Source organism: Protomyctophum bolini (genome assembly GCF_963924005.1).
Source record: "Protomyctophum bolini genome assembly, chromosome: 21".
NCBI lineage: Eukaryota > Metazoa > Chordata > Actinopteri > Myctophiformes > Myctophidae > Protomyctophum > Protomyctophum bolini.
Window position 1 is genome coordinate 33,346,595 of NC_137882.1, and position 11,951 is coordinate 33,358,545.

Here is an 11,951-nt window from a genome sequence, read left to right on the forward strand (position 1 = left end):
AGTTGTTTTTTTAGAGCAGTGGTCAGTCCTCCCCCCACTTCTCAGGTGGCCACTCCTGATTACCAATGAAGTGTGAGGGAAAACAAGAGTAAAGCCCAAGGCATCTTCAACTCACCAGGTGTGTCTCAAATGACAGTCCCTTAGTTGAGTGATGTCATGTCATGCACGCATGCACGCACGCACGGCACACACACACACACACACACACACACACACACACACACACACACACACAATGATGTTATTTAATTAACCCAAGCCTTAGAGGCAATTTAAATAACACAAGGTTTAAACATTGCAATAACACCAATTAAATATCACATGGTTCAATGCCTTGGCAAGTTAGCTGATCTTATCGTTTATTGTTTATTTGACAAGACTGTCAATAGCGTAAGTTTAATGTCTTTAATCCTGATGTCCAGTTTCCCTGTCTACAATGATGTGACATGAAGAGTGTTTGTGTGTGTGTGTGTGTGTGTGTGTGTGTGTGTGTGCACTGTGCGTGCGTGCATGCGTGTGTGTCTTTTGTAGATTATCTGCATTGGTCTGAAAGGTGAATTTATTGTCTATGGTTGCTCCCAGATATTTAAAGTCACTGATCTGCTCCACTTCCTCCCCACTCATAGTAACAGGCCTAAAGATGGACCCTGGACCCTCTGCTCCTGCCCCCCCCCCCCCCCCCCTCCCAAACACAGCTCCTTGGTCTTAGTGACATTAAGGTCAAACCAGGTGGCAATATGGTCGATGTGCTGGGAGTAAATCTAACCCAGAATGATTTTCCATGGGAAAGAGATTTGCACCATCTTATGCAAACATTTACATGAGCATATGGGAACAGACAGCACTAGAAAAATACAGACTTAAACCAACACATTACTATAGATTTCTGGATGATATATTTGGAATATAGCATTTATATATATATATATATATATATATATATATATATATATATATATATATATATATATATATATTTGGAAACATAGCAAAGAAGAATTCCAGGAATTTATTGATGTTTTAAATAGCCATCATAGATCCATAACGATAACATATGTGACACACACAGAAAGGATTGACTTTCTTGATGTAACAATCTTCAAGGGCCCAAACTTTAACACAAATGGGAAACTAGACTTCTTTAAAGAAACAGACACTCACGCCCTATTACACAAAACGTCATTCCACCCGGCACACTCCTACACAGGAATAGTCAAATCACAACTACTAAGATTCCATAGGATTTGTACGCAAATATGTGATTTAAAAATAGCTTGTAAAACTCTATTTAATGCTCTCAGACTAAGAGGATACACTAGGACATTCCTCCGGAAAGCTCAAAATACCTTCTTAGAAATAAGGATCCAGGCCCTAAATTGGCCCTGATAACAGTTATTCAACACAGAGAACACTAGCCAACAACAGAATAAAAAGGAATTTTGAGAACCGAACGGATGATCTTCTAAAAGATTATAAAATGATATCGGCCTACAGAAAAAATAAAAACCTTAAAGATTATCTAGTACACAGCAAGCTAAAATAAATCAACACACCAGCACGCCAGGGACCAGAATACTTCAAACCCAAACAATTAGTAAAAAATAGAACCACAAAACGCGTGTTAGAGATTAAACAACAAATAACAGCCAGAACCAGCAACTGCATTTATTGAAAAATGTGGTTTACAATATGTCAGAGAAACGGGTAAAACACAGGTACTAGGCTGGGACAACACAGATACAATATTAACAATGCCAAAAAGACAACCACAAGATTTGTGCAACATTTCATGGCTCACGGCATTGAAGCTCTAAAATGCAATGGACTTCAACACAATCCCAACTGGACAGTAGGACAAAGACATTTAATGAAAAACAGTGGATTAACACAAAGCGAGCGCTCTAGTTTCTAACGGTCTTCTTTCACCGGGCCTGGCGGCTCAAGCCAACTTAAAGTCTCTTCAAAGGGTGAAATAACCACAACATGGGCCTGTCTTCTTTCACAGGGTGGACGTGACACTTTATCTAGAGCCTGCTAGCTTCCATTAGTTTCTACGGGGTTATCTTCATTCAACAATCTTCAGTGTACAACACCACGGTGACACTCTTCATTCACAGTCTTCATTTAGCATCGACAGGGTGACTTCCTTCATTCACAATCTTCGTTATTATCCTTAGCTGCTCATTGCCACTATGAGTGCCTCTTCTTAATAACACGGGTGATAGATAGTGAACGGTTTGTCTTACTGCGACCTTATGGAGCTGTGGAGCTGCCGTTTCCATGCGAGGGTCCCGTCTTCCGCACTCGTCCCCGATACGAGCCAGGTGGGTCTCCAACATGTACACGGTTCTCCGGTGTACACTTCTCTATGGGGGGCACACGCTCCTGTGTGTGCTTCCAGCCCCACTCCTACAAGCCTGATGATGTGGAAATATAAGAGTACATTGAGTGCTGGTACAAGCGATCAAACACCACCCAATACCATCCAACGCCGAGTGGACGGCATATGCTGCGTGCGCGTCTGTGTGTAGCAGGGATCTGATACTGCTAGGTGCGCAGGTTGTTTATAAAGGGCGCGGCTGACAGGCTGCGGCTGTCGTTAATTGCTAACCCGGGCGGCAGCCGGAATGAGCCGCAGCTGATTTAGAATTGCTCTGGGATAGTATACTGAGTCTATGACACGGCCGTGGGCGTGCCTGGTTGTCATGGGAACGCGCCCCTCCCCCTGAGGCGAGACCTGACACACTCCACACACTCCCCCCCTAAGTTTCTTGCTCCCGCAAGGAGCTTGACTACTTTCCTCACCTTCGTAGAGTCTTGAGAGAGCGTCCGCGTGTTTCATCTTGGTCCCGAATTTCTGATAATAGGCGATCAGGCCGAGGAAGGACTTGACCTGCTTCTTGGTCACCGGGCGTGGCCAGGTCTGGATCTTCTCCACCTTCCTCGTCTGTGGTCGGATACACCCACGGCCGATGGTGTAACCGAGATAGTCGGTCTCGGTCCACCCAATGCGGCACTTCTTCGCGTTGGCGGTCAGGCCGGCCGCTCGGAGGGTGGCTAGGACGGTGTCGACCCGCTCCAGGTGTTGGCCCCAGGTGGCGCTGTGGATGATCACATCATCCAAGTAGGCCGCCGCGAACGCCTGGTGGGGTCGCAATATCCGGCTTATCAACCTCTGGAACGTGGCGGGGGCTCCGTGCACTCCGAAGGGCATCACTCTGTACTGGAAGAGTCCGTCGGGGGTGATAAAGGCGGTTTTCTGCTTGGCTCTTTCCGTGAGGGGGACCTGCCAGTACCCTTTCGTCAGGTCGAGGGTGCTGATGAACCGGGCGGGCCCCAGCCGTTCGATCAGCTCATCGACGCGTGCCATGGGATACGCGTCGAATACGGAGATCTCGTTTAGCTTCCGGAAGTCGTTGCAGAAACCGGCCGTTAGGGGTGTCGATGTCGTGTTTTAACACGGAGGTGTGTCCCGGGAGCTCGGAGAACACGTCGCGGTTCCGATCGAGGAGTTCCCGCAAGTCCTGCGTCTGCTGGGGCGTCAGACCCTCGCCAAGGGCTACGGCCGGGGCCTGCGGGGAGACAAAGGTCAATAAAGCGGGTAGGGGTACTTCCTCCGGCGTATGCCACCGTTTCAGTATATTCACGTGATATATCTGGTGTCCCCTTCTTCTGCCTGGCTGGCTCACCCGGTAGTTTACGGCTCCTTTCCTCTCCACGACTTCATATGGGCCCTTCCACCGGGCCAGGAACTTGCATTCGCTGGTGGGGACCAACACCAGCACTTTATCGTCAGGGGCGAACTCACGGATTTTGGCGCCCTTATTGTAGGTGCGCGCCTGGGCGGTCTGGGCTGCGGCCATGTGCTCTCTTACGATGGGCCATATGCGTTTGGCGCGCTCCTGGAGTGCGTCTACGTGTTCGATGACACTGCGGAGGGGGGACGGCTGGCTCTCCCAGGCTTCTTTAGCCAGGTCGAGGAGGCCACGCGGTTTCCTCCCGTACAGGAGCTCAAAGGGCGAGAACCCGGTTGACGCCTGGGGTACTTCGCGAATCGCGAAGAGCACAAACGGGATGAGGCGGTCCCAATCCTTGGCGTCCTCTTCCGTGACGCGTTTTAGCATTTTCTTTAAGGTCTGGTTAAACCGCACGACCAACCCATCCGTCTCCGGGTGGTAGGCGGAGGTCCGTATACGCTTGACCTTTAACCATTTGTACAAGGCCGATAGGACGCGGGACATAAAACACGTGCCCTGGTCCGTCAGGATCTCGTCCGCGATGCCGACGTGGCTGAATAACATCAGCAGCTCGTGGGCAATAGCCCGGGCGTTGGCGGTACGGAGGGGGATGGCCTCCGGATAGCGCGTCGCATAGTCCATGATGACTAAAATGTAGCGGTGTCCCCGGGCGGACTTAGGGAGGGGTCCGACAATATCCATGGCGATACGGGAAAACGGCACATCAATAATTGGCATCGGGATTAGCGGGCTGTGGGGAACTCCGCGGGGGGGCGGTTAGCTGACACTCGGCACAGGAGCGGCAAAACTCCTCAATGGCCTTCTTAACGCCTGGCCAGTAGAAGCGGGCGGTGACCCGGTCGTAAGTCTTTTGTACGGCCAGGTGGGCCCCTAACTGGTGGGAGTGGGCGAGATACATTACTCGGGACACATACGTTTTTGGGACGAGTAATTGTTCGACGACCTCCCCGGCGGGGTCTTTGCAAGCGCGGTACAGTAAGTCGTGTCGGACGAAGAAGTGTGGGAAAGGTTTCTCACTCACCCCCGGGTTCAGCTTCCCGTCGACGGCCACGACGTTCCGCCTGGCGCCCGCCAGGTTGGGGTCGGCCCACTGAGCGGTGGCGAACGACCCTTGCCGCCGGGGGGGCGGCGCGTCTACTCTGGGGAACTCTAGGAAGGGGTCTTCACCGAGGGCCGGCGTGTCGTCGGCGTCGGATGCCTCCGCTTCTTCAGGCCAGGGTTCTGGCTGGGGACTTCCTCTGCCGCTGCTGGTGGACGAGGTCCCGTCTTTGCGGAGGGCGGGGCAGGCGACGAGGGGTACGCTACTTCAGCGGCGTCGGCGGCGCCGCGTCCTGGGGGGCCCTCGTCGTCCCGGGTTCCAATATTTCTCAAACAGCGGGCAGTCCGTTCCGATCAACAGGGGGACTGGGAGCTCGGGGACCACTTCGGCGGCAACCAGCGCGGCGCCACGGGGGGTCTGTACGGTCACGTGGGCGACGGGGTACCGTCGGACATCTCCGTGGACACACGTGACCGGGATGGTGGGTCCATTGGTGGCGGCGGCGAGGTCACCCCGGACCAGCGTCACCACGCTGCCTGAGTCCAGCAAGGCATGGGTGTCGGTCCCATCAACCCGGGCGGGGAGGGTGGTCTGTCGTCGGCTCTCACTTCCGGTGTGGAGGCAGGGGCGGGGGCCTCTCATGCTGTCCGCGGAGGGCATGGAGACATCGGGGCCGGGGGGCCGCTCTGGGCAGGCCCAGGACAGGTGGTCCTCCCGGTTACAGACGTAGCACCTGCGGATCCGCGGGCTGCGGTCGGGGGGGCCGGAGGCACGGGGCCGGGCCGGGGCCGGCGGGGTCGGCGGGGCTGGTCGGCGTCGGTCTCGGCGGTCGTCTGTCTTGGGGCCGGCTTCGCTCTTGGTCTGGCGGAGCATATCCGAGCAGACGTGGTGGTTCTCCAGGAGGGCGATCAGGGCGTCCACGGATGTGGGGCTGACTCGGGCAACATATTTCTTGGCGTCGGATGGCAGGGCACGGACACACCGGTCTATGACTAATCTCTCAATCCACGGGGTCTCTCCGCCCGTGGTCAGCCAGTTCTGCGTCAGGCGGTAGAGGTCGGCGACCTGAGCGCGAGGGGGCTGGGCCTGCTGATAGGCCCACATGTGGTACCGCTGGGCCCGGGCTGGCAGACTGTAGCCGAGGGTGGACAAGATGGCGGCCTTCAGCGTCTCGTAGTCTCGAGCGTCTCTGGCGGAAAGGTCCCGACATGCGCGTTGAGCCTCTCCCGAGAGGTAGGGCGCCAGTATGCCGGCCCAGTCGGCGGCGGGCCACTGCTCGCGGTCGGCGGTGCGTTCGAAGTGTTCGAGGTACGCCTCGATGTCATCCTCGGGGGTCTGCTTGGAGAGGACGGCGTTGGGGGTCCTAGGGACATCGCCGTGTCGGTCTAGCCTGCGGACAACCTCACGCACAGCGTTCTGTAGTTCAGTCTGACTTCGGAGAAGGGCGGCCAACTCGAGGCTGGCCATGTTTAGGCGGTGGTTGAGATCAGGTGAATACCCACATTCTCCACCATATGTGGGAGGTCGGGTGGGAAATATAACTCAGAGTGCAGTATCAGGGGTTAGACACACGAGGGCGCCCCTTTCTTTATTTCTCCAAAAGGTTCAAACAAAGTCAGTTGCACAAACAGAACTCAAACAGTTATTATTCTTTGCATGAGGTCCCGGTTCCGAGGCGGGAGTCGTCACTGCAGAGGATGAGAGGGGGTGTTAGCATACGGTCAGAGCACAAGGTAAGTACAAGGTTGGGGCCTGAGACTCCTGTCTGGGCAATCTACCAACTAGACATTTGTATAACTCTCTCTTCTTCTTTTCCAGGTTCCAGAGGAGGCCAGGAGGCTCCCCCCCCCGGAGGTAGGTAAGGTGGTGCGTATCTTTCTCTATCCACAGGGCACAGAAGAGTACTTTAGAGTAGAAGTACTCGGATACGGGGGGGTGAGTAATTAGAGTAAAAGTACTTGGTATGGTACCGGGTGAGTATGGTACTGAGGGCCCCTTAGGCTCGGCCAACAGGAAGATACACAAGCCTTTATATTCTTATTTCTCTCTATCTACTGGGTGGCCGTGTCGGTACGACAACGGTAGTCAGGGCTCTTATACTGCCACCATTTATAGAGAAATTAGGACCTAATTCACGCCAGCATTTTTTTTATTTGAGCTCTTATTTTGAAAAGCCACATTTTGCCTCAACCGGAAGTTGGCTTATCCCTGCCAGCTTTACGTTGCCAAGACAACCTTTGTTTACATGATCGCATCAATGCCCGTACACTATAGCCCTCCACAACGTTGGCTCGTGCCGTCAAAGAAACGCTGTTTTGACCAAAAATGCCATCTGGGACAAGGAATAGGAGATACAGGTGATTGAAAGAAACAGATAGAATGGATTCTTATGGCGAAGACGATCTAAGATGAACGATCCAGTGCTGTGCTAACAACACAGCTAGCTAACCGGCTAACGTAAGTAGCATTATGGCTCGATCGATCAAATGCACTATAAAAGCGCAATTGCCGAAGGGCTACGGCAATGGCGGCAAGTGTTAATATCAAAATTAGGCTTCAATTGCCGAAGACCTTCGGCAATCGCGGCAAGGGGGTTAATAACACTCTGTTTGACTGCCTTGTCCTAAACACTAAAAGGGTTCTCTATCATAAAGTACGCTGATGACATGGCCTTGGTTGCCTGCCTGCAGGACATTTCCAGTATACTCCCAGCACATCGACCGTTTTGCCACCTGGTTTGACCTTAATGTCATTAAGACCAAGGAGCTGTGTTTGGGAGGGGGGCAGGAGCAGAGGGTCCAGGGTCCATCTTTAGGCCTGTTACTATGAGTGGGGAGGAAGTGGAGCAGGTCAGTGACTTTAAATATCTGGGAACGACCATAGACAATAAATTCACCTTTCAGACACACACACACACACACACACACACACACACACACACACACACACACACACACACACACACACACACACACACCTTTCAGACCAATGCAGATAATCTACAAAAAGGCAAGGCAGCAGTTTTATCTTTTATCTCGTTTTAATGCTAGTAAACACACGCTGACCATGGTCTACAGATCACTCACTGAGAGTGTTCTCACTCCTGGTTTGTGTCCTGGTTTGGGAATCTCTCAGTTAGAGATAAAAACAAGCTCATCCAGGCAGTCAACCAGGCAAGTAAGATCATGACTAACCATTGCAACTTCAGAACATAAACAACCGCTCCATAACCAAAAAAGCTATTCAGATTTACAGTGACTCTACCCACCCTCTTCGCTCTGAATTTGACTTGTTGCCATCGGGCAGGAGGCTTAAGGCTCATACATAGTCTGGTTATCTCACCACCGAAAACACAGACTAGGAATAGGCCTTGAGGGCAACATTTGCTAAAAAGAAGGGTTACAAAACTGCTGTGGACATTTTAAATAAGAAAATGTTTAAATAGTTCACCTAATCCCCACTGTTGATGATCACTGTTGCTGTGTTTATGTGAATGCATTTTATATAGTATTTTAATGCATAATTTATGTAATGTATATGCACGCACGCACGCGCACACACACACACACACACACACACACACACACACACACACACACACACACACACACTGCAGGTCATAAAACCTAGCCTATTGACTGCACAAACACACACTATACCCACACAAACACTCTTCATGTCACATCATTGTAGACAGGGAAACTGGACATCAGGATTAAAGGCATTAAACTTACGTCTTGTCAAATAAACAATAAACGATAAGATCAGCTAACTTGCCAAGGCATTGAACCATGTGATAATTAATTGGTGTTATTGCAATGTTTCAACCTTGTGTTATTTAAATTGCCTCTAAGGCCTGGGTTAATTAAATTACATCATTGTGTGTGTGTGTGTGTGTGTGTGTGTGTGTGTGCGTGCGTGCGTGCCTGCGTGCCTGCCTGCCTGCCTGCCTGCCTGCCTGCCTGCGTGCATGCATGACATCACTCAACTAAGGGACTGTCATTTGGGACACAACTGGTGAGTTGAAGATGCCTTGGGTTTTACTCACATTTCAGTGGTAATCAGGAAATCAGGAGTGGCCACCTGAGAAATGGGGAGGACTGACCACTGCTCTGATTAACAACTTCAGAGCTGAACAGTTTTTAAGGTGCCCACATTTTCCAGATGCCACTGACCGCCAACCGGCCACTGACCGGCAACCTGCCACTGACCGGCAACCTGCAACTGACCGGCAACCTGCCTCTCTCTCTAGGTTGTCCTCAGACGAGCCCTCCATCGTTGCTTCCAGTCATCCCGATTCTCCATACATCTGGCCAGCTCGTTGTTGCTTTGCGCTCCTGCGTCGTTCTTGAGTACATCCACATGTTAATGTGGGACGTCGTCGTATGACCGGTGCCCGTGTGTTGGTTCCCACAGCACTAGTTTACTGGCTGGCAGCTCTTGGTGTCTTTGGCAGTGTCCTGCTAAAGTCTCATTCTCCTGGCTGCTAGTTTCTGGCTCACCCTTGGCATTCCATCACACTGATTGTTGTAGGTAACATGTGTGCTCTTACTGATGTTAAGTACTGCACGCAGCATTCTGGTGTAGCACCCGTCTAGAGACTTCTGCAGAGTTGGCTTCAGGCTTCAGGATCCAGCACTCACTGCCGTATAGGAGAACAGACTCTACCGTTGTGTAGAAGAAGCTGAGTTCGGTTTGACACTGACCACCAACCTGACACTGACCACCAACCTGCCACTTACCACCAACCTGCCTGTAAGAGCCATTTCTTCTCTATTAATTGTATTTCTATATGTTTTTGATGACGTCATTCCAAGGGCTTGGTCAAGGGCAAGGTTGGTCAGGTTACTTAATGAGAACTGATTGAATGCTCTGTTGTTGTTCTGATGTGAAGGCAAACAGTTTTTTGACTGTGAGACACAGGCTGCTGATTGATATGGGTTGACACTATTTTTGCTTTATTTATTTAATACAAGTTACAGTGAATAAACATCATTTTGAACTTTAAGTCAACGTTTTGGACATCAGTCTTTTTATCACACGTCTGAACTAGATCCTCGGCATCGGGCAACCAGTAGCCCAAAGTAATAGGACTTTGACGCTACATTTTAGTCAACAAACTGCCTCTGTTCCACGCCACGCCAATTGGGAGGCAAGTGGAACTAACGGGGGTCGTTTGTAACTTGGAGAACACGCACGGACGGGCCGCATCATAGGGCCGCAGCGTGCGTTGTTACAACGGCGGAGCCGCGGAGGTGGACGGGACCGGGAACGGATCATCGCACGGCGACGGACACGGCTGCACGGATCGACCCAGAGCTACAGGGGCGCTCATCGGGGGACATCGGCAGCACTACCGGGCCGGCGGGGCCGCCGCAGCTGAAAGCAGCAGATCGGGTCGGGACCGGACCATCATCATACGGCGATCGGCGATAAACACCTCATCAACGCCGCTCACCCGGCGTTCAGCGTATGCAGCATGGTAGGCTAAAGGCTTTAGCAGCGCAACGCCGACATTAAAACAATGGCCATTGTATAGGAAAGGTGTGCACACAAATAAGTGAAATAACAAACCCAATGCATTGGTAAAAGGAGCGCCACTTTGAGCGCGGCTTATTATTGTTTGAAGTTGAACAACAAGTACTTTATTGCACGGAACACTGTCTAAGGAACTTGACATTTGTTTATTTGTTTTTTATTATGGATCAAAAGGAGGCGCCATCTGGCGCTGGTGACAATGTGGTTGAACCTGAGTCTGTGGTTGAACTTGAGTCTGATGGGGAAGGGGCTTTGGGAAAACGTGTGGTCAAATTGACACCCAAAGCGTTGGATGCAAAAATCGACAGTTTGCAGAAAGAGAGAGAGGTTAAACTGAGCAAACTGTTAAAACTGGAGGAAGTGGTTTGTGCCTTGGTAAATGATGAGACGCGTGCAAATGAAGCAGAATGTGCATTTCACAATTTCAAGGGTTTATATGATGAAACAAAAAAGGTTCACAATACTTTGTTGGGTCTTGTGCCGGCTGATGAAGCCAAAAAACATGAAACATGGTACAATGCAAAAATGCTCACTTTTGATGGGTTTATTGATGAAATGAAAAGGTGGAGTTATGTTCAAAGTTGTTCTGAGGATGATGATGATGATGATGTTTTTGAAATTAAGGGTTCTGTTGCTGCCGATGACGATAATAAGGATGTCGAGCCTCATGACAGCATTTCTAATGTTCCATCCCATGTGTCAACTGCTCATTCAAACTATAATAAAAGCACTGCTTCAAAGACAAGCAAAAGGTCCTCTACTTCTTCAGCACGTATTAAAGCAGTGGCGGATAAGGCCGCACTCATGGCTCGTGCTGCTGCATTAAAAGAGGTACATGCCTTGGAGGAACAGGCTGAGGCTATAAGGAGGAAAAAAGAGTTGGATGGTAAAATAGCAGCATCTACTGCTAAAATATCTGTCCTACAAGAGGCCGGCAGCAGTGTCACTGGCAGCAGAGCTGATGGCATGGAGTCCTATTTTAGGCAAGGCACTAGACCTAGAATCCAGCCTCTTGGCTTACAGCAGTTCTCCTCTCAACAGCATCAGTCAATGCAAAACCCAGTCACGTCCAAGCATCACCAATCCAAAGACACAACTCACCGGAATAATTTCAACCCTCAGCAAGGCAAGCAAAATAAACGACCAGTTCACACCTCAACTTTGGATCCTGCAAAAATGCAAACGAGGCAAAAATTACCTCAACCAGTTTTGCCATCTCAACTCAATAACCAACCATCAGATCTGTACAATATACTTCAAAGGCAAAATGAAATAACAGCACTCCTTGTACAAACACAAATGTCTCAGTTTCTACCTCACAGAGAGATTCCACATTTTGAAGGTGACCCATTACAGTTTCAGTCATTCATAAAGGCATTTCAGCATTGTGTGGAGGCAAAAACAAATGATTTTGGTGATTGTTTGTATTACCTTGAGCAGTTTACTAGGGGACAGCCAAGGGACCTGGTACGCAGTTGCCTCCATATGCCTCCTGAGAGGGGTTATGCTGCTGCTAAAGATCTGCCCAAGGAACACTTTGGGCATCCATTGAGAATAACTGCAGCCTACATGGACAAAATCACGGCTTGGCCGAACATAAAGTCAGAGGATGTGAA